Source organism: Oncorhynchus gorbuscha, linkage group LG12 (genome assembly GCF_021184085.1).
Source record: "Oncorhynchus gorbuscha isolate QuinsamMale2020 ecotype Even-year linkage group LG12, OgorEven_v1.0, whole genome shotgun sequence".
NCBI lineage: Eukaryota > Metazoa > Chordata > Actinopteri > Salmoniformes > Salmonidae > Oncorhynchus > Oncorhynchus gorbuscha.
The window spans coordinates 44,672,248-44,691,336 of record NC_060184.1 but is presented as its reverse complement, the minus strand read 5'-3'; the positions used below and the strand labels follow the sequence as shown (position 1 = coordinate 44,691,336).

General features: G+C 43.9%; 49 non-coding genes and 2 pseudogenes across 49 annotated transcripts; all 51 read left to right on the top strand.

The window, feature by feature from the left end:
• Nucleotides 1-874: 874 nt before the first annotated feature.
• LOC123991870 lies at nucleotides 875-993 on the top strand. The gene has a single exon (XR_006830985.1). It is a non-coding gene; the product is annotated as a 5S ribosomal RNA (ribosomal RNA).
• A 242-nt stretch (nucleotides 994-1,235) lies between these two features.
• Nucleotides 1,236-1,354, top strand: LOC123991869. The gene has a single exon (XR_006830984.1). It is a non-coding gene; the product is annotated as a 5S ribosomal RNA (ribosomal RNA).
• A 242-nt stretch (nucleotides 1,355-1,596) lies between these two features.
• LOC123991868 lies at nucleotides 1,597-1,715 on the top strand. The gene has a single exon (XR_006830983.1). It is a non-coding gene; the product is annotated as a 5S ribosomal RNA (ribosomal RNA).
• A 245-nt stretch (nucleotides 1,716-1,960) lies between these two features.
• Nucleotides 1,961-2,079, top strand: LOC123991867. Its single transcript, XR_006830981.1, has one exon. It is a non-coding gene; the product is annotated as a 5S ribosomal RNA (ribosomal RNA).
• A 243-nt stretch (nucleotides 2,080-2,322) lies between these two features.
• On the top strand, nucleotides 2,323-2,441 carry LOC123991866. Its single transcript, XR_006830980.1, has one exon. It is a non-coding gene; the product is annotated as a 5S ribosomal RNA (ribosomal RNA).
• A 242-nt stretch (nucleotides 2,442-2,683) lies between these two features.
• LOC123991901 lies at nucleotides 2,684-2,808 on the top strand (annotated as a pseudogene).
• A 241-nt stretch (nucleotides 2,809-3,049) lies between these two features.
• On the top strand, nucleotides 3,050-3,168 carry LOC123991865. The gene has a single exon (XR_006830979.1). It is a non-coding gene; the product is annotated as a 5S ribosomal RNA (ribosomal RNA).
• A 242-nt stretch (nucleotides 3,169-3,410) lies between these two features.
• Nucleotides 3,411-3,529, top strand: LOC123991863. The gene has a single exon (XR_006830977.1). It is a non-coding gene; the product is annotated as a 5S ribosomal RNA (ribosomal RNA).
• Nucleotides 3,530-3,770: 241 nt separating this feature from the next.
• LOC123991862 lies at nucleotides 3,771-3,889 on the top strand. Its single transcript, XR_006830975.1, has one exon. It is a non-coding gene; the product is annotated as a 5S ribosomal RNA (ribosomal RNA).
• Nucleotides 3,890-4,131: 242 nt separating this feature from the next.
• LOC123991861 lies at nucleotides 4,132-4,250 on the top strand. The gene has a single exon (XR_006830974.1). It is a non-coding gene; the product is annotated as a 5S ribosomal RNA (ribosomal RNA).
• A 242-nt stretch (nucleotides 4,251-4,492) lies between these two features.
• LOC123991860 lies at nucleotides 4,493-4,611 on the top strand. Its single transcript, XR_006830973.1, has one exon. It is a non-coding gene; the product is annotated as a 5S ribosomal RNA (ribosomal RNA).
• Nucleotides 4,612-4,853: 242 nt separating this feature from the next.
• Nucleotides 4,854-4,972, top strand: LOC123991859. Its single transcript, XR_006830972.1, has one exon. It is a non-coding gene; the product is annotated as a 5S ribosomal RNA (ribosomal RNA).
• A 242-nt stretch (nucleotides 4,973-5,214) lies between these two features.
• Nucleotides 5,215-5,334, top strand: LOC123991886. The gene has a single exon (XR_006831000.1). It is a non-coding gene; the product is annotated as a 5S ribosomal RNA (ribosomal RNA).
• A 242-nt stretch (nucleotides 5,335-5,576) lies between these two features.
• Nucleotides 5,577-5,695, top strand: LOC123991857. Its single transcript, XR_006830971.1, has one exon. It is a non-coding gene; the product is annotated as a 5S ribosomal RNA (ribosomal RNA).
• Nucleotides 5,696-5,937: 242 nt separating this feature from the next.
• LOC123991856 lies at nucleotides 5,938-6,056 on the top strand. Its single transcript, XR_006830970.1, has one exon. It is a non-coding gene; the product is annotated as a 5S ribosomal RNA (ribosomal RNA).
• Nucleotides 6,057-6,296: 240 nt separating this feature from the next.
• LOC123991855 lies at nucleotides 6,297-6,415 on the top strand. The gene has a single exon (XR_006830969.1). It is a non-coding gene; the product is annotated as a 5S ribosomal RNA (ribosomal RNA).
• A 242-nt stretch (nucleotides 6,416-6,657) lies between these two features.
• LOC123991854 lies at nucleotides 6,658-6,776 on the top strand. Its single transcript, XR_006830968.1, has one exon. It is a non-coding gene; the product is annotated as a 5S ribosomal RNA (ribosomal RNA).
• Nucleotides 6,777-7,018: 242 nt separating this feature from the next.
• LOC123991853 lies at nucleotides 7,019-7,137 on the top strand. The gene has a single exon (XR_006830967.1). It is a non-coding gene; the product is annotated as a 5S ribosomal RNA (ribosomal RNA).
• A 244-nt stretch (nucleotides 7,138-7,381) lies between these two features.
• On the top strand, nucleotides 7,382-7,500 carry LOC123991851. Its single transcript, XR_006830965.1, has one exon. It is a non-coding gene; the product is annotated as a 5S ribosomal RNA (ribosomal RNA).
• A 242-nt stretch (nucleotides 7,501-7,742) lies between these two features.
• LOC123991850 lies at nucleotides 7,743-7,861 on the top strand. The gene has a single exon (XR_006830964.1). It is a non-coding gene; the product is annotated as a 5S ribosomal RNA (ribosomal RNA).
• Nucleotides 7,862-8,103: 242 nt separating this feature from the next.
• On the top strand, nucleotides 8,104-8,222 carry LOC123991849. The gene has a single exon (XR_006830963.1). It is a non-coding gene; the product is annotated as a 5S ribosomal RNA (ribosomal RNA).
• A 241-nt stretch (nucleotides 8,223-8,463) lies between these two features.
• LOC123991848 lies at nucleotides 8,464-8,582 on the top strand. The gene has a single exon (XR_006830962.1). It is a non-coding gene; the product is annotated as a 5S ribosomal RNA (ribosomal RNA).
• A 241-nt stretch (nucleotides 8,583-8,823) lies between these two features.
• LOC123991847 lies at nucleotides 8,824-8,942 on the top strand. Its single transcript, XR_006830961.1, has one exon. It is a non-coding gene; the product is annotated as a 5S ribosomal RNA (ribosomal RNA).
• A 242-nt stretch (nucleotides 8,943-9,184) lies between these two features.
• Nucleotides 9,185-9,303, top strand: LOC123991845. Its single transcript, XR_006830959.1, has one exon. It is a non-coding gene; the product is annotated as a 5S ribosomal RNA (ribosomal RNA).
• A 241-nt stretch (nucleotides 9,304-9,544) lies between these two features.
• LOC123991844 lies at nucleotides 9,545-9,663 on the top strand. The gene has a single exon (XR_006830958.1). It is a non-coding gene; the product is annotated as a 5S ribosomal RNA (ribosomal RNA).
• A 243-nt stretch (nucleotides 9,664-9,906) lies between these two features.
• LOC123991843 lies at nucleotides 9,907-10,025 on the top strand. The gene has a single exon (XR_006830957.1). It is a non-coding gene; the product is annotated as a 5S ribosomal RNA (ribosomal RNA).
• A 242-nt stretch (nucleotides 10,026-10,267) lies between these two features.
• LOC123991727 lies at nucleotides 10,268-10,386 on the top strand. The gene has a single exon (XR_006830849.1). It is a non-coding gene; the product is annotated as a 5S ribosomal RNA (ribosomal RNA).
• Nucleotides 10,387-10,628: 242 nt separating this feature from the next.
• LOC123991842 lies at nucleotides 10,629-10,747 on the top strand. The gene has a single exon (XR_006830956.1). It is a non-coding gene; the product is annotated as a 5S ribosomal RNA (ribosomal RNA).
• A 242-nt stretch (nucleotides 10,748-10,989) lies between these two features.
• On the top strand, nucleotides 10,990-11,108 carry LOC123991841. Its single transcript, XR_006830955.1, has one exon. It is a non-coding gene; the product is annotated as a 5S ribosomal RNA (ribosomal RNA).
• Nucleotides 11,109-11,349: 241 nt separating this feature from the next.
• Nucleotides 11,350-11,468, top strand: LOC123991839. The gene has a single exon (XR_006830953.1). It is a non-coding gene; the product is annotated as a 5S ribosomal RNA (ribosomal RNA).
• Nucleotides 11,469-11,710: 242 nt separating this feature from the next.
• Nucleotides 11,711-11,829, top strand: LOC123991838. The gene has a single exon (XR_006830952.1). It is a non-coding gene; the product is annotated as a 5S ribosomal RNA (ribosomal RNA).
• A 242-nt stretch (nucleotides 11,830-12,071) lies between these two features.
• LOC123991837 lies at nucleotides 12,072-12,190 on the top strand. The gene has a single exon (XR_006830951.1). It is a non-coding gene; the product is annotated as a 5S ribosomal RNA (ribosomal RNA).
• Nucleotides 12,191-12,432: 242 nt separating this feature from the next.
• Nucleotides 12,433-12,551, top strand: LOC123991836. The gene has a single exon (XR_006830950.1). It is a non-coding gene; the product is annotated as a 5S ribosomal RNA (ribosomal RNA).
• A 242-nt stretch (nucleotides 12,552-12,793) lies between these two features.
• Nucleotides 12,794-12,912, top strand: LOC123991835. The gene has a single exon (XR_006830949.1). It is a non-coding gene; the product is annotated as a 5S ribosomal RNA (ribosomal RNA).
• Nucleotides 12,913-13,154: 242 nt separating this feature from the next.
• Nucleotides 13,155-13,273, top strand: LOC123991834. Its single transcript, XR_006830948.1, has one exon. It is a non-coding gene; the product is annotated as a 5S ribosomal RNA (ribosomal RNA).
• Nucleotides 13,274-13,527: 254 nt separating this feature from the next.
• LOC123991833 lies at nucleotides 13,528-13,646 on the top strand. The gene has a single exon (XR_006830947.1). It is a non-coding gene; the product is annotated as a 5S ribosomal RNA (ribosomal RNA).
• A 242-nt stretch (nucleotides 13,647-13,888) lies between these two features.
• LOC123991831 lies at nucleotides 13,889-14,007 on the top strand. The gene has a single exon (XR_006830946.1). It is a non-coding gene; the product is annotated as a 5S ribosomal RNA (ribosomal RNA).
• A 242-nt stretch (nucleotides 14,008-14,249) lies between these two features.
• LOC123991884 lies at nucleotides 14,250-14,369 on the top strand. The gene has a single exon (XR_006830998.1). It is a non-coding gene; the product is annotated as a 5S ribosomal RNA (ribosomal RNA).
• Nucleotides 14,370-14,612: 243 nt separating this feature from the next.
• Nucleotides 14,613-14,731, top strand: LOC123991830. The gene has a single exon (XR_006830945.1). It is a non-coding gene; the product is annotated as a 5S ribosomal RNA (ribosomal RNA).
• A 238-nt stretch (nucleotides 14,732-14,969) lies between these two features.
• Nucleotides 14,970-15,088, top strand: LOC123991829. The gene has a single exon (XR_006830944.1). It is a non-coding gene; the product is annotated as a 5S ribosomal RNA (ribosomal RNA).
• Nucleotides 15,089-15,330: 242 nt separating this feature from the next.
• Nucleotides 15,331-15,449, top strand: LOC123991827. Its single transcript, XR_006830942.1, has one exon. It is a non-coding gene; the product is annotated as a 5S ribosomal RNA (ribosomal RNA).
• Nucleotides 15,450-15,691: 242 nt separating this feature from the next.
• LOC123991826 lies at nucleotides 15,692-15,810 on the top strand. The gene has a single exon (XR_006830941.1). It is a non-coding gene; the product is annotated as a 5S ribosomal RNA (ribosomal RNA).
• A 240-nt stretch (nucleotides 15,811-16,050) lies between these two features.
• LOC123991878 lies at nucleotides 16,051-16,169 on the top strand. Its single transcript, XR_006830992.1, has one exon. It is a non-coding gene; the product is annotated as a 5S ribosomal RNA (ribosomal RNA).
• A 242-nt stretch (nucleotides 16,170-16,411) lies between these two features.
• On the top strand, nucleotides 16,412-16,530 carry LOC123991825. The gene has a single exon (XR_006830940.1). It is a non-coding gene; the product is annotated as a 5S ribosomal RNA (ribosomal RNA).
• Nucleotides 16,531-16,772: 242 nt separating this feature from the next.
• Nucleotides 16,773-16,892, top strand: LOC123991882. The gene has a single exon (XR_006830996.1). It is a non-coding gene; the product is annotated as a 5S ribosomal RNA (ribosomal RNA).
• Nucleotides 16,893-17,133: 241 nt separating this feature from the next.
• Nucleotides 17,134-17,252, top strand: LOC123991824. The gene has a single exon (XR_006830939.1). It is a non-coding gene; the product is annotated as a 5S ribosomal RNA (ribosomal RNA).
• A 242-nt stretch (nucleotides 17,253-17,494) lies between these two features.
• Nucleotides 17,495-17,613, top strand: LOC123991823. Its single transcript, XR_006830938.1, has one exon. It is a non-coding gene; the product is annotated as a 5S ribosomal RNA (ribosomal RNA).
• Nucleotides 17,614-17,854: 241 nt separating this feature from the next.
• LOC123991822 lies at nucleotides 17,855-17,973 on the top strand. The gene has a single exon (XR_006830937.1). It is a non-coding gene; the product is annotated as a 5S ribosomal RNA (ribosomal RNA).
• Nucleotides 17,974-18,215: 242 nt separating this feature from the next.
• Nucleotides 18,216-18,336, top strand: LOC123991895 (annotated as a pseudogene).
• A 242-nt stretch (nucleotides 18,337-18,578) lies between these two features.
• Nucleotides 18,579-18,697, top strand: LOC123991821. Its single transcript, XR_006830936.1, has one exon. It is a non-coding gene; the product is annotated as a 5S ribosomal RNA (ribosomal RNA).
• A 242-nt stretch (nucleotides 18,698-18,939) lies between these two features.
• On the top strand, nucleotides 18,940-19,058 carry LOC123991820. Its single transcript, XR_006830935.1, has one exon. It is a non-coding gene; the product is annotated as a 5S ribosomal RNA (ribosomal RNA).
• The last annotated feature ends 31 nt before the right edge of the window (nucleotides 19,059-19,089 follow it).

Here is a 19,089-nt window from a genome sequence, read left to right as displayed (position 1 = left end):
ACTTTTTTGTTGAATGTAGTAGATTAGAAGAGTTTCATAAGTTTTTAAAGGGGATTTTAGTACAACATTGGGGAGAAGAGATTGTTGCTGGGGTTGAGTGGAGGAGGTTGTTTCTTTTTGGTTTAACTGGGAAAAGCAAAGTTTTTAATTTTCATTTGATTAATTTTGTTCTTAGTCATGCCAGATACGCTATAAGACTAAGAAGGAATTTGGGACATTATGAAGGGAAAATTGTGAGTGTGGAGGTTTTATTTAGAAGTATTCTAGAGAAAGATATAGAAGTAATATATAAATATGGTGGATGTAATTTTGAAAAATTGTTCGTGTGGGGGAGCACTTTTATTGAAATTGAGTCGAATGGAAAACTTGGTTTTAATTATTAATTGGTTTTGGTGGATTATTGGGGTTTTAATAGGTTTTCTTTTCTTTTCTTTTTTGATTTTGTAAAAGGATGAATTGTTCATCCTTTTTATAATTGATTGAATGTTGGAAATATTATGTGTTTTTTTCATAATAAAAGATAAAAAAAAAAAAAGTACGCCTGATCTCGTCTGATCTCGGAAGCTAAGCAGGTTCGGGCCTGGTTAGTACTTGGATGGGAGACCGCCTGGGAATACCAGGTGCTGTAAGCTTTTTGTCAACCCTTTGTCCGTTTCTTCCCACAAGGCTGAAATATGTGCCGTCGCTTTGAAATAAGTAAGCAAGGTTAGTTTGTATTTCATCCAACAATCTGTGCTACAAATTATGGCTACATTATATGCAAGTTCTTCAACTTTTTGAGTGACACAAAGATGCTTATCGACATGGTGAAAATGCAACAGCTGTTAATCACACCCACTTTGACTTTATATAGTGCACCAAGAGATAGTTTCTCGCTTACGACCACACCGGCCTGAGTACGCCTGATCTCGTCTGATCTCGGAAGCTAAGCAGGTTCGGGCCTGGTTAGTACTTGGATGGGAGACCGCCTGGGAATACCAGGTGCTGTAAGCTTTTTGTCAACCCTTTGTCCGTTTCTTCCCACAAGGCTGAAATATGTGCCGTCGCTTTGAAATAAGTAAGCAAGGTTAGTTTGTATTTCATCCAACAATCTGTGCTACAAATTATGGCTACATTATATGCAAGTTCTTCCACTTTTTGAGTGACACAAAGATGCTTATCGACATGGTGAAAATGCAACAGCTGTTAATCACACCCACTTTGACTTTATATAGTGCACCAAGAGATAGTTTCTCGCTTACGACCACACCGGCCTGAGTACGCCTGATCTCGTCTGATCTCGGAAGCTAAGCAGGTTCGGGCCTGGTTAGTACTTGGATGGGAGACCGCCTGGGAATACCAGGTGCTGTAAGCTTTTTGTCAACCCTTTGTCCGTTTCTTCCCACAAGGCTGAAATATGTGCCGTCGCTTTGAAATAAGTAAGCAAGGTTAGTTTGTATTTCATCCAACAATCTGTGCTACAAATTATGGCTACATTATATGCAAGTTCTTCCACTTTTTGAGTGACACAAAGATGCTTATCGACATGGTGAAAATGCAACAGCTGTTAATCACACCCACTTTGACTTTATATAGTGCACCAAGAGATAGTTTCTCGCTTACGACCACACCGGCCTGAGTACGCCTGATCTCGTCTGATCTCGGAAGCTAAGCAGGTTCGGGCCTGGTTAGTACTTGGATGGGAGACCGCCTGGGAATACCAGGTGCTGTAAGCTTTTTGTCAACCCTTTGTCCGTTTCTTCCCACAAGGCTGAAATATGTGCCGCCGTCGCTTTGAAATAAGTAAGCAAGGTTAGTTTGTATTTCATCCAACAATCTGTGCTACAAATTATGGCTACATTATATGCAAGTTCTTCCACTTTTTGAGTGACACAAAGATGCTTATCGACATGGTGAAAATGCAACAGCTGTTAATCACACCCACTTTGACTTTATATAGTGCACCAAGAGATAGTTTCTCGCTTACGACCACACCGGCCTGAGTACGCCTGATCTCGTCTGATCTCGGAAGCTAAGCAGGTTCGGGCCTGGTTAGTACTTGGATGGGAGACCGCCTGGGAATACCAGGTGCTGTAAGCTTTTTGTCAACCCTTTGTCCGTTTCTTCCCACAAGGCTGAAATATGTGCCGTCGCTTTGAAATAAGTAAGCAAGGTTAGTTTGTATTTCATCCAACAATCTGTGCTACAAATTATGGCTACATTATATGCAAGTTCTTCCACTTTTTGAGTGACACAAAGATGCTTATCGACATGGTGAAAATGCAACAGCTGTTAAATCACACCCACTTTGACTTTATATAGTGCACCAAGAGATAGTTTCTCGCTTACGACCACACCGGCCTGAGTACGCCTGATCTCGTCTGATCTCGGAAGCTAAGCAGGTTCGGGCCTGGTTAGTACTTGGATGGGAGACCGCCTGGGAATACCAGGTGCTGTAAGCTTTTTGTCAACCCTTTGTCCGTTTCTTCCCACAAGGCTGAAATATGTGCCGTCGCTTTGAAATAAGTAAGCAAGGTTAGTTTGTATTTCATCCAACAATCTGTGCTACAAATTATGGCTACATTATATGCAAGTTCTTCCACTTTTTGAGTGACACAAAGATGCTTATCGACATGGTGAAAATGCAACAGCTGTTAATCACACCCACTTTGACTTTATATAGTGCACCAAGAGATAGTTTCTCGCTTACGACCACACCGGCCTGAGTACGCCTGATCTCGTCTGATCTCGGAAGCTAAGCAGGTTCGGGCCTGGTTAGTACTTGGATGGGAGACCGCCTGGGAATACCAGGTGCAGGTGCTGTAAGCTTTTTGTCAACCCTTTGTCCGTTTCTTCCCACAAGGCTGAAATATGTGCCGTCGCTTTGAAATAAGTAAGCAAGGTTAGTTTGTATTTCATCCAACAATCTGTGCTACAAATTATGGCTACATTATATGCAAGTTCTTCACTTTTTGAGTGACACAAAGATGCTTATCGACATGGTGAAAATGCAACAGCTGTTAATCACACCCACTTTGACTTTATATAGTGCACCAAGAGATAGTTTCTCGCTTACGACCACACCGGCCTGAGTACGCCTGATCTCGTCTGATCTCGGAAGCTAAGCAGGTTCGGGCCTGGTTAGTACTTGGATGGGAGACCGCCTGGGAATACCAGGTGCTGTAAGCTTTTTGTCAACCCTTTGTCCGTTTCTTCCCACAAGGCTGAAATATGTGCCGTCGCTTTGAAATAAGTAAGCAAGGTTAGTTTGTATTTCATCCAACAATCTGTGCTACAAATTAATCCTACATTATATGCAAGTTCTTCCACTTTTTGAGTGACACAAAGATGCTTATCGACATGGTGAAAATGCAACAGCTGTTAATCACACCCACTTTGACTTTATATAGTGCACCAAGAGATAGTTTCTCGCTTACGACCACACCGGCCTGAGTACGCCTGATCTCGTCTGATCTCGGAAGCTAAGCAGGTTCGGGCCTGGTTAGTACTTGGATGGGAGACCGCCTGGGAATACCAGGTGCTGTAAGCTTTTTGTCAACCCTTTGTCCGTTTCTTCCCACAAGGCTGAAATATGTGCCGTCGCTTTGAAATAAGTAAGCAAGGTTAGTTTGTATTTCATCCAACAATCTGTGCTACAAATTATGGCTACATTATATGCAAGTTCTTCACTTTTTGAGTGACACAAAGATGCTTATCGACATGGTGAAAATGCAACAGCTGTTAATCACACCCACTTTGACTTTATATAGTGCACCAAGAGATAGTTTCTCGCTTACGACCACACCGGCCTGAGTACGCCTGATCTCGTCTGATCTCGGAAGCTAAGCAGGTTCGGGCCTGGTTAGTACTTGGATGGGAGACCGCCTGGGAATACCAGGTGCTGTAAGCTTTTTGTCAACCCTTTGTCCGTTTCTTCCCACAAGGCTGAAATATGTGCCGTCGCTTTGAAATAAGTAAGCAAGGTTAGTTTGTATTTCATCCAACAATCTGTGCTACAAATTATGGCTACATTATATGCAAGTTCTTCCACTTTTTGAGTGACACAAAGATGCTTATCGACATGGTGAAAATGCAACAGCTGTTAATCACACCCACTTTGACTTTATATAGTGCACCAAGAGATACTTTCTCGCTTACGACCACACCGGCCTGAGTACGCCTGATCTCGTCTGATCTCGGAAGCTAAGCAGGTTCGGGCCTGGTTAGTACTTGGATGGGAGACCGCCTGGGAATACCAGGTGCTGTAAGCTTTTTGTCAACCCTTTGTCCGTTTCTTCCCACAAGGCTGAAATATGTGCCGTCGCTTTGAAATAAGTAAGCAAGGTTAGTTTGTATTTCATCCAACAATCTGTGCTACAAATTATGGCTACATTATATGCAAGTTCTTCAACTTTTTGAGTGACACAAAGATGCTTATCGACATGGTGAAAATGCAACAGCTGTTAATCACACCCACTTTGACTTTATATAGTGCACCAAGAGATAGTTTCTCGCTTACGACCACACCGGCCTGAGTACGCCTGATCTCGTCTGATCTCGGAAGCTAAGCAGGTTCGGGCCTGGTTAGTACTTGGATGGGAGACCGCCTGGGAATACCAGGTGCTGTAAGCTTTTTGTCAACCCTTTGTCCGTTTCTTCCCACAAGGCTGAAATATGTGCCGTCGCTTTGAAATAAGTAAGCAAGGTTAGTTTGTATTTCATCCAACAATCTGTGCTACAAATTATGGCTACATTATATGCAAGTTCTTCCACTTTTTGAGTGACACAAAGATGCTTATCGACATGGTGAAAATGCAACAGCTGTTAATCACACCCACTTTGACTTTATATAGTGCACCAAGAGATAGTTTCTCGCTTACGACCACACCGGCCTGAGTACGCCTGATCTCGTCTGATCTCGGAAGCTAAGCAGGTTCGGGCCTGGTTAGTACTTGGATGGGAGACCGCCTGGGAATACCAGGTGCTGTAAGCTTTTTGTCAACCCTTTGTCCGTTTCTTCCCACAAGGCTGAAATATGTGCCGTCGCTTTGAAATAAGTAAGCAAGGTTAGTTTGTATTTCATCCAACAATCTGTGCTACAAATTATGGCTACATTATATGCAAGTTCTTCCACTTTTTGAGTGACACAAAGATGCTTATCGACATGGTGAAAATGCAACAGCTGTTAATCACACCCACTTTGACTTTATATAGTGCACCAAGAGATAGTTTCTCGCTTACGACCACACCGGCCTGAGTACGCCTGATCTCGTCTGATCTCGGAAGCTAAGCAGGTTCGGGCCTGGTTTAGTACTTGGATGGGAGACCGCCTGGGAATACCAGGTGCTGTAAGCTTTTTGTCAACCCTTTGTCCGTTTCTTCCCACAAGGCTGAAATATGTGCCGTCGCTTTGAAATAAGTAAGCAAGGTTAGTTTGTATTTCATCCAACAATCTGTGCTACAAATTATGGCTACATTATATGCAAGTTCTTCCACTTTTTGAGTGACACAAAGATGCTTATCGACATGGTGAAAATGCAACAGCTGTTAATCACACCCACTTTGACTTTATATAGTGCACCAAGAGATAGTTTCTCGCTTACGACCACACCGGCCTGAGTACGCCTGATCTCGTCTGATCTCGGAAGCTAAGCAGGTTCGGGCCTGGTTAGTACTTGGATGGGAGACCGCCTGGGAATACCAGGTGCTGTAAGCTTTTTGTCAACCCTTTGTCCGTTTCTTCCCACAAGGCTGAAATATGTGCCGTCGCTTTGAAATAAGTAAGCAAGGTTAGTTTGTATTTCATCCAACAATCTGTGCTACAAATTATGGCTACATTATATGCAAGTTCTTCCACTTTTTGAGTGACACAAAGATGCTTATCGACATGGTGAAAATGCAACAGCTGTTAATCACACCCACTTTGACTTTATATAGTGCACCAAGAGATAGTTTCTCGCTTACGACCACACCGGCCTGAGTACGCCTGATCTCGTCTGATCTCGGAAGCTAAGCAGGTTCGGGCCTGGTTAGTACTTGGATGGGAGACCGCCTGGGAATACCAGGTGCTGTAAGCTTTTTGTCAACCCTTTGTCCGTTTCTTCCCACAAGGCTGAAATATGTGCCGTCGCTTTGAAATAAGTAAGCAAGGTTAGTTTGTATTTCATCCAACAATCTGTGCTACAAATTATGGCTACATTATATGCAAGTTCTTCCACTTTTTGAGTGACACAAAGATGCTTATCGACATGGTGAAAATGCAACAGCTGTTAATCACACCCACTTTGACTTTATATAGTGCAAAGAGATAGTTTCTCGCTTACGACCACACCGGCCTGAGTACGCCTGATCTCGTCTGATCTCGGAAGCTAAGCAGGTTCGGGCCTGGTTAGTACTTGGATGGGAGACCGCCTGGGAATACCAGGTGCTGTAAGCTTTTTGTCAACCCTTTGTCCGTTTCTTCCCACAAGGCTGAAATATGTGCCGTCGCTTTGAAATAAGTAAGCAAGGTTAGTTTGTATTTCATCCAACAATCTGTGCTACAAATTATGGCTACATTATATGCAAGTTCTTCCACTTTTTGAGTGACACAAAGATGCTTATCGACATGGTGAAAATGCAACAGCTGTTAATCACACCCACTTTGACTTTATATAGTGCACCAAGAGATACTTTCTCGCTTACGACCACACCGGCCTGAGTACGCCTGATCTCGTCTGATCTCGGAAGCTAAGCAGGTTCGGGCCTGGTTAGTACTTGGATGGGAGACCGCCTGGGAATACCAGGTGCTGTAAGCTTTTTGTCAACCCTTTGTCCGTTTCTTCCCACAAGGCTGAAATATGTGCCGTCGCTTTGAAATAAGTAAGCAAGGTTAGTTTGTATTTCATCCAACAATCTGTGCTACAAATTATGGCTACATTATATGCAAGTTCTTCCACTTTTTGAGTGACACAAAGATGCTTATCGACATGGTGAAAATGCAACAGCTGTTAATCACACCCACTTTGACTTTATATAGTGCACCAAGAGATACTTTCTCGCTTACGACCACACCGGCCTGAGTACGCCTGATCTCGTCTGATCTCGGAAGCTAAGCAGGTTCGGGCCTGGTTAGTACTTGGATGGGAGACCGCCTGGGAATACCAGGTGCTGTAAGCTTTTTGTCAACCCTTTGTCCGTTTCTTCCCACAAGGCTGAAATATGTGCCGTCGCTTTGAAATAAGTAAGCAAGGTTAGTTTGTATTTCATCCAACAATCTGTGCTACAAATTATGGCTACATTATATGCAAGTTCTTCCACTTTTTTTGAGTGACACAAAGATGCTTATCGACATGGTGAAAATGCAACAGCTGTTAATCACACCCACTTTGACTTTATATAGTGCACCAAGAGATAGTTTCTCGCTTACGACCACACCGGCCTGAGTACGCCTGATCTCGTCTGATCTCGGAAGCTAAGCAGGTTCGGGCCTGGTTAGTACTTGGATGGGAGACCGCCTGGGAATACCAGGTGCTGTAAGCTTTTTGTCAACCCTTTGTCCGTTTCTTCCCACAAGGCTGAAATATGTGCCGTCGCTTTGAAATAAGTAAGCAAGGTTAGTTTGTATTTCATCCAACAATCTGTGCTACAAATTATGGCTACATTATATGCAAGTTCTTCCACTTTTTGAGTGACACAAAGATGCTTATCGACATGGTGAAAATGCAACAGCTGTTAATCACACCCACTTTGACTTTATATAGTGCACCAAGAGATACTTTCTCGCTTACGACCACACCGGCCTGAGTACGCCTGATCTCGTCTGATCTCGGAAGCTAAGCAGGTTCGGGCCTGGTTAGTACTTGGATGGGAGACCGCCTGGGAATACCAGGTGCTGTAAGCTTTTTGTCAACCCTTTGTCCGTTTCTTCCCACAAGGCTGAAATATGTGCCGTCGCTTTGAAATAAGTAAGCAAGGTTAGTTTGTATTTCATCCAACAATCTGTGCTACAAATTATGGCTACATTATATGCAAGTTCTTCCACTTTTTGAGTGACACAAAGATGCTTATCGACATGGTGAAAATGCAACAGCTGTTAATCACACCCACTTTGACTTTATATAGTGCACCAAGAGATACTTTCTCGCTTACGACCACACCGGCCTGAGTACGCCTGATCTCGTCTGATCTCGGAAGCTAAGCAGGTTCGGGCCTGGTTAGTACTTGGATGGGAGACCGCCTGGGAATACCAGGTGCTGTAAGCTTTTTGTCAACCCTTTGTCCGTTTCTTCCCACAAGGCTGAAATATGTGCCGTCGCTTTGAAATAAGTAAGCAAGGTTAGTTTGTATTTCATCCAACAATCTGTGCTACAAATTATGGCTACATTATATGCAAGTTCTTCACTTTTTGAGTGACACAAAGATGCTTATCGACATGGTGAAAATGCAACAGCTGTTAATCACACCCACTTTGACTTTATATAGTGCACCAAGAGATAGTTTCTCGCTTACGACCACACCGGCCTGAGTACGCCTGATCTCGTCTGATCTCGGAAGCTAAGCAGGTTCGGGCCTGGTTAGTACTTGGATGGGAGACCGCCTGGGAATACCAGGTGCTGTAAGCTTTTTGTCAACCCTTTGTCCGTTTCTTCCCACAAGGCTGAAATATGTGCCGTCGCTTTGAAATAAGTAAGCAAGGTTAGTTTGTATTTCATCCAACAATCTGTGCTACAAATTATGGCTACATTATATGCAAGTTCTTCCACTTTTTGAGTGACACAAAGATGCTTATCGACATGGTGAAAATGCAACAGCTGTTAATCACACCACTTTGACTTTATATAGTGCACCAAGAGATAGTTTCTCGCTTACGACCACACCGGCCTGAGTACGCCTGATCTCGTCTGATCTCGGAAGCTAAGCAGGTTCGGGCCTGGTTAGTACTTGGATGGGAGACCGCCTGGGAATACCAGGTGCTGTAAGCTTTTTGTCAACCCTTTGTCCGTTTCTTCCCACAAGGCTGAAATATGTGCCGTCGCTTTGAAATAAGTAAGCAAGGTTAGTTTGTATTTCATCCAACAATCTGTGCTACAAATTATGGCTACATTATATGCAAGTTCTTCCACTTTTTGAGTGACACAAAGATGCTTATCGACATGGTGAAAATGCAACAGCTGGTAATCACACCCACTTTGACTTTATATAGTGCACCAAGAGATAGTTTCTCGCTTACGACCACACCGGCCTGAGTACGCCTGATCTCGTCTGATCTCGGAAGCTAAGCAGGTTCGGGCCTGGTTAGTACTTGGATGGGAGACCGCCTGGGAATACCAGGTGCTGTAAGCTTTTTGTCAACCCTTTGTCCGTTTCTTCCCACAAGGCTGAAATATGTGCCGTCGCTTTGAAATAAGTAAGCAAGGTTAGTTTGTATTTCATCCAACAATCTGTGCTACAAATTATGGCTACATTATATGCAAGTTCTTCACTTTTTGAGTGACACAAAGATGCTTATCGACATGGTGAAAATGCAACAGCTGTTAATCACACCCACTTTGACTTTATATAGTGCACCAAGAGATAGTTTCTCGCTTACGACCACACCGGCCTGAGTACGCCTGATCTCGTCTGATCTCGGAAGCTAAGCAGGTTCGGGCCTGGTTAGTACTTGGATGGGAGACCGCCTGGGAATACCAGGTGCTGTAAGCTTTTTGTCAACCCTTTGTCCGTTTCTTCCCACAAGGCTGAAATATGTGCCGTCGCTTTGAAATAAGTAAGCAAGGTTAGTTTGTATTTCATCCAACAATCTGTGCTACAAATTATGGCTACATTATATGCAAAGTTCTTCCACTTTTTGAGTGACACAAAGATGCTTATCGACATGGTGAAAATGCAACAGCTGTTAATCACACCCACTTTGACTTTATATAGTGCACCAAGAGATACTTTCTCGCTTACGACCACACCGGCCTGAGTACGCCTGATCTCGTCTGATCTCGGAAGCTAAGCAGGTTCGGGCCTGGTTAGTACTTGGATGGGAGACCGCCTGGGAATACCAGGTGCTGTAAGCTTTTTGTCAACCCTTTGTCCGTTTCTTCCCACAAGGCTGAAATATGTGCCGTCGCTTTGAAATAAGTAAGCAAGGTTAGTTTGTATTTCATCCAACAATCTGTGCTACAAATTATGGCTACATTATATGCAAGTTCTTCCACTTTTTGAGTGACACAAAGATGCTTATCGACATGGTGAAAATGCAACAGCTGTTAATCACACCCACTTTGACTTTATATAGTGCACCAAGAGATACTTTCTCGCTTACGACCACACCGGCCTGGATACGCCTGATCTCGTCTGATCTCGGAAGCTAAGCAGGTTCGGGCCTGGTTAGTACTTGGATGGGAGACCGCCTGGGAATACCAGGTGCTGTAAGCTTTTTGTCAACCCTTTGTCCGTTTCTTCCCACAAGGCTGAAATATGTGCCGTCGCTTTGAAATAAGTAAGCAAGGTTAGTTTGTATTTCATCCAACAATCTGTGCTACAAATTATGGCTACATTATATGCAAGTTCTTCCACTTTTTGAGTGACACAAAGATGCTTATCGACATGGTGAAAATGCAACAGCTGTTAATCACACCCACTTTGACTTTATATAGTGCACCAAGAGATAGTTTCTCGCTTACGACCACACCGGCCTGAGTACGCCTGATCTCGTCTGATCTCGGAAGCTAAGCAGGTTCGGGCCTGGTTAGTACTTGGATGGGAGACCGCCTGGGAATACCAGGTGCTGTAAGCTTTTTGTCAACCCTTTGTCCGTTTCTTCCCACAAGGCTGAAATATGTGCCGTCGCTTTGAAATAAGTAAGCAAGGTTAGTTTGTATTTCATCCAACAATCTGTGCTACAAATTATGGCTACATTATATGCAAGTTCTTCCACTTTTTGAGTGACACAAAGATGCTTATCGACATGGTGAAAATGCAACAGCTGTTAATCACACCCACTTTGACTTTATATAGTGCACCAAGAGATAGTTTCTCGCTTACGACCACACCGGCCTGAGTACGCCTGATCTCGTCTGATCTCGGAAGCTAAGCAGGTTCGGGCCTGGTTAGTACTTGGATGGGAGACCGCCTGGGAATACCAGGTGCTGTAAGCTTTTTGTCAACCCTTTGTCCGTTTCTTCCCACAAGGCTGAAATATGTGCCGTCGCTTTGAAATAAGTAAGCAAGGTTAGTTTGTATTTCATCCAACAATCTGTGCTACAAATTATGGCTACATTATATGCAAGTTCTTCCACTTTTTGAGTGACACAAAGATGCTTATCGACATGGTGAAATGCAACAGCTGGTAATCACACCCACTTTGACTTTATATAGTGCACCAAGAGATAGTTTCTCGCTTACGACCACACCGGCCTGAGTACGCCTGATCTCGTCTGATCTCGGAAGCTAAGCAGGTTCGGGCCTGGTTAGTACTTGGATGGGAGACCGCCTGGGAATACCAGGTGCTGTAAGCTTTTTGTCAACCCTTTGTCCGTTTCTTCCCACAAGGCTGAAATATGTGCCGTCGCTTTGAAATAAGTAAGCAAGGTTAGTTTGTATTTCATCCAACAATCTGTGCTACAAATTATGGCTACATTATATGCAAGTTCTTCCACTTTTTGAGTGACACAAAGATGCTTATCGACATGGTGAAAATGCAACAGCTGGTAATCACACCCACTTTGACTTTATATAGTGCACCAAGAGATACTTTCTCGCTTACGACCACACCGGCCTGAGTACGCCTGATCTCGTCTGATCTCGGAAGCTAAGCAGGTTCGGGCCTGGTTAGTACTTGGATGGGAGACCGCCTGGGAATACCAGGTGCTGTAAGCTTTTTGTCAACCCTTTGTCCGTTTCTTCCCACAAGGCTGAAATATGTGCCGTCGCTTTGAAATAAGTAAGCAAGGTTAGTTTGTATTTCATCCAACAATCTGTGCTACAAATTATGGCTACATTATATGCAAGTTCTTCAACTTTTTGAGTGACACAAAGATGCTTATCGACATGGTGAAAATGCAACAGCTGTTAATCACACCCACTTTGACTTTATATAGTGCACCAAGAGATACTTTCTCGCTTACGACCACACCGGCCTGAGTACGCCTGATCTCGTCTGATCTCGGAAGCTAAGCAGGTTCGGGCCTGGTTAGTACTTGGATGGGAGACCGCCTGGGAATACCAGGTGCTGTAAGCTTTTTGTCAACCCTTTGTCCGTTTCTTCCCACAAGGCTGAAATATGTGCCGTCGCTTTGAAATAAGTAAGCAAGGTTAGTTTGTATTTCATCCAACAATCTGTGCTACAAATTATGGCTACATTATATGCAAGTTCTTCCACTTTTTGAGTGACACAAAGATGCTTATCGACATGGTGAAAATGCAACAGCTGGTAATCACACCCACTTTGACTTTATATAGTGCACCAAGAGATAGTTTCTCGCTTACGACCACACCGGCCTGAGTACGCCTGATCTCGTCTGATCTCGGAAGCTAAGCAGGTTCGGGCCTGGTTAGTACTTGGATGGGAGACCGCCTGGGAATACCAGGTGCTGTAAGCTTTTTGTCAACCCTTTGTCCGTTTCTTCCCACAAGGCTGAAATATGTGCCGTCGCTTTGAAATAAGTAAGCAAGGTTAGTTTGTATTTCATCCAACAATCTGTGCTACAAATTATGGCTACATTATATGCAAGTTCTTCCACTTTTTGAGTGACACAAAGATGCTTATCGACATGGTGAAAATGCAACAGCTGTTAATCACACCCACTTTGACTTTATATAGTGCACCAAGAGATAGTTTCTCGCTTACGACCACACCGGCCTGAGTACGCCTGATCTCGTCTGATCTCGGAAGCTAAGCAGGTTCGGGCCTGGTTAGTACTTGGATGGGAGACCGCCTGGGAATACCAGGTGCTGTAAGCTTTTTGTCAACCCTTTGTCCGTTTCTTCCCACAAGGCTGAAATATGTGCCGTCGCTTTGAAATAAGTAAGCAAGGTTAGTTTGTATTTCATCCAACAATCTGTGCTACAAATTATGGCTACATTATATGCAAGTTCTTCCACTTTTTGAGTGACACAAAGATGCTTATCGACATGGTGAAAATGCAACAGCTGGTAATCACACCCACTTTGACTTTATATAGTGCACCAAGAGATACTTTCTCGCTTACGACCACACCGGCCTGAGTACGCCTGATCTCGTCTGATCTCGGAAGCTAAGCAGGTTCGGGCCTGGTTAGTACTTGGATGGGAGACCGCCTGGGAATACCAGGTGCTGTAAGCTTTTTGTCAACCCTTTGGTCAACCCTTTGTCCGTTTCTTCCCACAAGGCTGAAATATGTGCCGTCGCTTTGAAATAAGTAAGCAAGGTTAGTTTGTATTTCATCCAACAATCTGTGCTACAAATTATGGCTACATTATATGCAAGTTCTTCCACTTTTTGAGTGACACAAAGATGCTTATCGACATGGTGAAAATGCAACAGCTGTTAATCACACCCACTTTGACTTTATATAGTGCACCAAGAGATACTTTCTCGCTTACGACCACACCGGCCTGAGTACGCCTGATCTCGTCTGATCTCGGAAGCTAAGCAGGTTCGGGCCTGGTTAGTACTTGGATGGGAGACCGCCTGGGAATACCAGGTGCTGTAAGCTTTTTGTCAACCCTTTGTCCGTTTCTTCCCACAAGGCTGAAATATGTGCCGTCGCTTTGAAATAAGTAAGCAAGGTTAGTTTGTATTTCATCCAACAATCTGTGCTACAAATTATGGCTACATTATATGCAAGTTCTTCCACTTTTTGAGTGACACAAAGATGCTTATCGACATGGTGAAAATGCAACAGCTGTTAATCACACCCACTTTGACTTTATATAGTGCACCAAGAGATACTTTCTCGCTTACGACCACACCGGCCTGAGTACGCCTGATCTCGTCTGATCTCGGAAGCTAAGCAGGTTCGGGCCTGGTTAGTACTTGGATGGGAGACCGCCTGGGAATACCAGGTGCTGTAAGCTTTTTGTCAACCCTTTGTCCGTTTCTTCCCACAAGGCTGAAATATGTGCCGTCGCTTTGAAATAAGTAAGCAAGGTTAGTTTGTATTTCATCCAACAATCTGTGCTACAAATTATGGCTACATTATATGCAAGTTCTTCCACTTTTTGAGTGACACAAAGATGCTTATCGACATGGTGAAAATGCAACAGCTGTTAATCACACCCACTTTGACTTTATATAGTGCACCAAGAGATACTTTCTCGCTTACGACCACACCGGCCTGAGTACGCCTGATCTCGTCTGATCTCGGAAAGCTAAGCAGGTTCGGGCCTGGTTAGTACTTGGATGGGAGACCGCCTGGGAATACCAGGTGCTGTAAGCTTTTTGTCAACCCTTTGTCCGTTTCTTCCCACAAGGCTGAAATATGTGCCGTCGCTTTGAAATAAGTAAGCAAGGTTAGTTTGTATTTCATCCAACAATCTGTGCTACAAATTATGGCTACAATATATGCAAGTTCTTCCACTTTTTGAGTGACACAAAGATGCTTATCGACATGGTGAAAATGCAACAGCTGGTAATCACACCCACTTTGACTTTATATAGTGCACCAAGAGATACTTTTCTCGCTTACGACCACACCGGCCTGAGTACGCCTGATCTCGTCTGATCTCGGAAGCTAAGCAGGTTCGGGCCTGGTTAGTACTTGGATGGGAGACCGCCTGGGAATACCAGGTGCTGTAAGCTTTTTGTCAACCCTTTGTCCGTTTCTTCCCACAAGGCTGAAATATGTGCCGTCGCTTTGAAATAAGTAAGTTTAGTTTGTATTTCATCCAACAATCTGTGCTACAAATTATGGCTACATTATATGCAAGTTCTTCCACTTTTTGAGTGACACAAAGATGCTTATCGACATGGTGAAAATGCAACAGCTGTTAATCACACCCACTTTGACTTTATATAGTGCACCAAGAGATACTTTCTCGCTTACGACCACACCGGCCTGAGTACGCCTGATCTCGTCTGATCTCGGAAGCTAAGCAGGTTCGGGCCTGGTTAGTACTTGGATGGGAGACCGCCTGGGAATACCAGGTGCTGTAAGCTTTTTGTCAACCCTTTGTCCGTTTCTTCCCACAAGGCTGAAATATGTGCCGTCGCTTTGAAATAAGTAAGCAAGGTTAGTTTGTATTTCATCCAACAATCTGTGCTACAAATTATGGCTACATTATATGCAAGTTCTTCCACTTTTTGAGTGACACAAAGATGCTTATCGACATGGTGAAAATGCAACAGCTGGTAATCACACCCACTTTGACTTTATATAGTGCACCAAGAGATACTTTCTCGCTTACGACCACACCGGCCTGAGTACGCCTGATCTCGTCTGATCTCGGAAGCTAAGCAGGTTCGGGCCTGGTTAGTACTTGGATGGGAGACCGCCTGGGAATACCAGGTGCTGTAAGCTTTTTGTCAACCCTTTGTCCGTTTCTTCCCACAAGGCTGAAATATGTGCCGTCGCTTTGAAATAAGTAAGCAAGGTTAGTTTGTATTTCATCCAACAATCTGTGCTACAAATTATGGCTACATTATATGCAAGTTCTTCCACTTTTTGAGTGACACAAAGATGCTTATCGACATGGTGAAAATGCAACAGCTGGTAATCACACCCACTTTGACTTTATATAGTGCACCAAGAGATACTTTCTCGCTTACGACCACACCGGCCTGAGTACGCCTGATCTCGTCTGATCTCGGAAGCTAAGCAGGTTCGGGCCTGGTTAGTACTTGGATGGGAGACCGCCTGGGAATACCAGGTGCTGTAAGCTTTTTGTCAACCCTTTGTCCGTTTCTTCCCACAAGGCTGAAATATGTGCCGTCGCTTTGAAATAAGTAAGCAAGGTTAGTTTGTATTTCATCCAACAATCTGTGCTACAAATTATGGCTACATTATATGCAAGTTCTTCCACTTTTTGAGTGACACAAAGATGCTTATCGACATGGTGAAAATGCAACAGCTGTTAATCACACCCACTTTGACTTTATATAGTGCACCAAGAGATACTTTCTCTTACGACCACACCGGCCTGAGTACGCCTGATCTCGTCTGATCTCGGAAGCTAAGCAGGTTCGGGCCTGGTTAGTACTTGGATGGGAGACCGCCTGGGAATACCAGGTGCTGTAAGCTTTTTGTCAACCCTTTGTCCGTTTCTTCCCACAAGGCTGAAATATGTGCCGTCGCTTTGAAATAAGTAAGCAAGGTTAGTTTGTATTTCATCCAACAATCTGTGCTACAAATTATGGCTACATTATATGCAAGTTCTTCCACTTTTTGAGTGACACAAAGATGCTTATCGACATGGTGAAAATGCAACAGCTGTTAATCACACCCACTTTGACTTTATATAGTGCACCAAGAGATACTTTCTCGCTTACGACCACACCGGCCTGAGTACGCCTGATCTCGTCTGATCTCGGAAGCTAAGCAGGTTCGGGCCTGGTTAGTACTTGGATGGGAGACCGCCTGGGAATACCAGGTGCTGTAAGCTTTTTGTCAACCCTTTGTCCGTTTCTTCCCACAAGGCTGAAATATGTGCCGTCGCTTTGAAATAAGTAAGCAAGGTTAGTTTGTATTTCATCCAACAATCTGTGCTACAAATTATGGCTACATTATATGCAAGTTCTTCCACTTTTTGAGTGACACAAAGATGCTTATCGACATGGTGAAAATGCAACAGCTGTTAATCACACCCACTTTGACTTTATATAGTGCACCAAGAGATACTTTCTCGCTTACGACCACACCGGCCTGAGTACGCCCTGATCTCGTCTGATCTCGGAAGCTAAGCAGGTTCGGGCCTGGTTAGTACTTGGATGGGAGACCGCCTGGGAATACCAGGTGCTGTAAGCTTTTGTCAACCCTTTGTCCGTTTTTTCCCACAAGGCTGAAATATGTGCCGTCGCTTTGAAATAAGTAAGCAAGGTTAGTTTGTATTTCATCCAACAATCTGTGCTACAAATTATGGCTACATTATATGCAAGTTCTTCCACTTTTTGAGTGACACAAAGATGCTTATCGACATGGTGAAAATGCAACAGCTGTTAATCACACCCACTTTGACTTTATATAGTGCACCAAGAGATACTTTCTCGCTTACGACCACACCGGCCTGAGTACGCCTGATCTCGTCTGATCTCGGAAGCTAAGCAGGTTCGGGCCTGGTTAGTACTTGGATGGGAGACCGCCTGGGAATACCAGGTGCTGTAAGCTTTTTGTCAACCCTTTGTCCGTTTCTTCCCACAAGGCTGAAATATGTGCCGTCGCTTTGAAATAAGTAAGCAAGGTTAGTTTGTATTTCATCCAACAATCTGTGCTACAAATTATGGCTACATTATATGCAAGTTCTTCCACTTTTTGAGTGACACAAAGATGCTTATCGACATGGTGAAAATGCAACAGCTGTTAATCACACCCACTTTGACTTTATATAGTGCACCAAGAGATACTTTCTCGCTTACGACCACACCGGCCTGAGTACGCCTGATCTCGTCTGATCTCGGAAGCTAAGCAGGTTCGGGCCTGGTTAGTACTTGGATGGGAGACCGCCTGGGAATACCAGGTGCTGTAAGCTTTTTGTCAACCCTTTGTCCGTTTCTTCCCACAAGGCTGAAATATGTGCCGTCGCTTTGAAATAAGTAAGCAAGGTTAGTTTGTATTTCATCCAACAATCTGTGCTACAAATTATGGCTACATTATATGCAAGTTCTTCCACTTTTTGAGTGACACAAAGATGCTTATCGACATGGTGAAAATGCAACAGTGGTAATCACACCCACTTTGACTTTATATAGTGCACCAAGAGATACTTTCTCGCTTACGACCACACCGGCCTGAGTACGCCTGATCTCGTCTGATCTCGGAAGCTAAGCAGGTTCGGGCCTGGTTAGTACTTGGATGGGAGACCGCCTGGGAATACCAGGTGCTGTAAGCTTTTTGTCAACCCTTTGTCCGTTTCTTCCCACAAGGCTGAAATATGTGCCGTCGCTTTGAAATAAGTAAGCAAGGTTAGTTTGTATTTCATCCAACAATCTGTGCTACAAATTATGGCTACATTATATGCAAGTTCTTCCACTTTTTGAGTGACACAAAGATGCTTATCGACATGGTGAAAATGCAACAGCTGGTAATCACACCCACTTTGACTTTATATAGTGCACCAAGAGATACTTTCTCGCTTACGACCACACCGGCCTGAGTACGCCTGATCTCGTCTGATCTCGGAAGCTAAGCAGGTTCGGGCCTGGTTAGTACTTGGATGGATGAGACCGCCTGGGAATACCAGGTGCTGTAAGCTTTTTGTCAACCCTTTGTCCGTTTCTTCCCACAAGGCTGAAATATGTGCCGTCGCTTTGAAATAAGTAAGCAAGGTTAGTTTGTATTTCATCCAACAATCTGTGCTACAAATTATGGCTACATTATATGCAAGTTCTTCCACTTTTTGAGTGACACAAAGATGCTTATCGACATGGTGAAAATGCAACAGCTGGTAATCACACCCACTTTGACTTTATATAGTGCACCAAGAGATAGTTTCTCGCTTACGACCACACCGGCCTGAGTACGCCTGATCTCGTCTGATCTCGGAAGCTAAGCAGGTTCGGGCCTGGTTAGTACTTGGATGGGAGACCGCCTGGGAATACCAGGTGCTGTAAGCTTTTTGTCAACCCTTTGTCCGTTTCTTCCCACAAGGCTGAAATATGTGCCGTCGCTTTGAAATAAGTAAGCAAGGTTAGTTTGTATTTCATCCAACAATCTGTGCTACAAATTATGGCTACATTATATGCAAGTTCTTCCACTTTTTGAGTGACACAAAGATGCTTATCGACATGGTGAAAATGCAACAGCTGTTAATCACACCCACTTTGACTTTATATAGTGCACCAAGAGATACTTTCTCGCTTACGACCACACCGGCCTGAGTACGCCTGATCTCGTCTGATCTCGGAAGCTAAGCAGGTTCGGGCCTGGTTAGTACTTGGATGGGAGACCGCCTGGGAATACCAGGTGCTGTAAGCTTTTTGTCAACCCTTTGTCCGTTTCTTCCCAC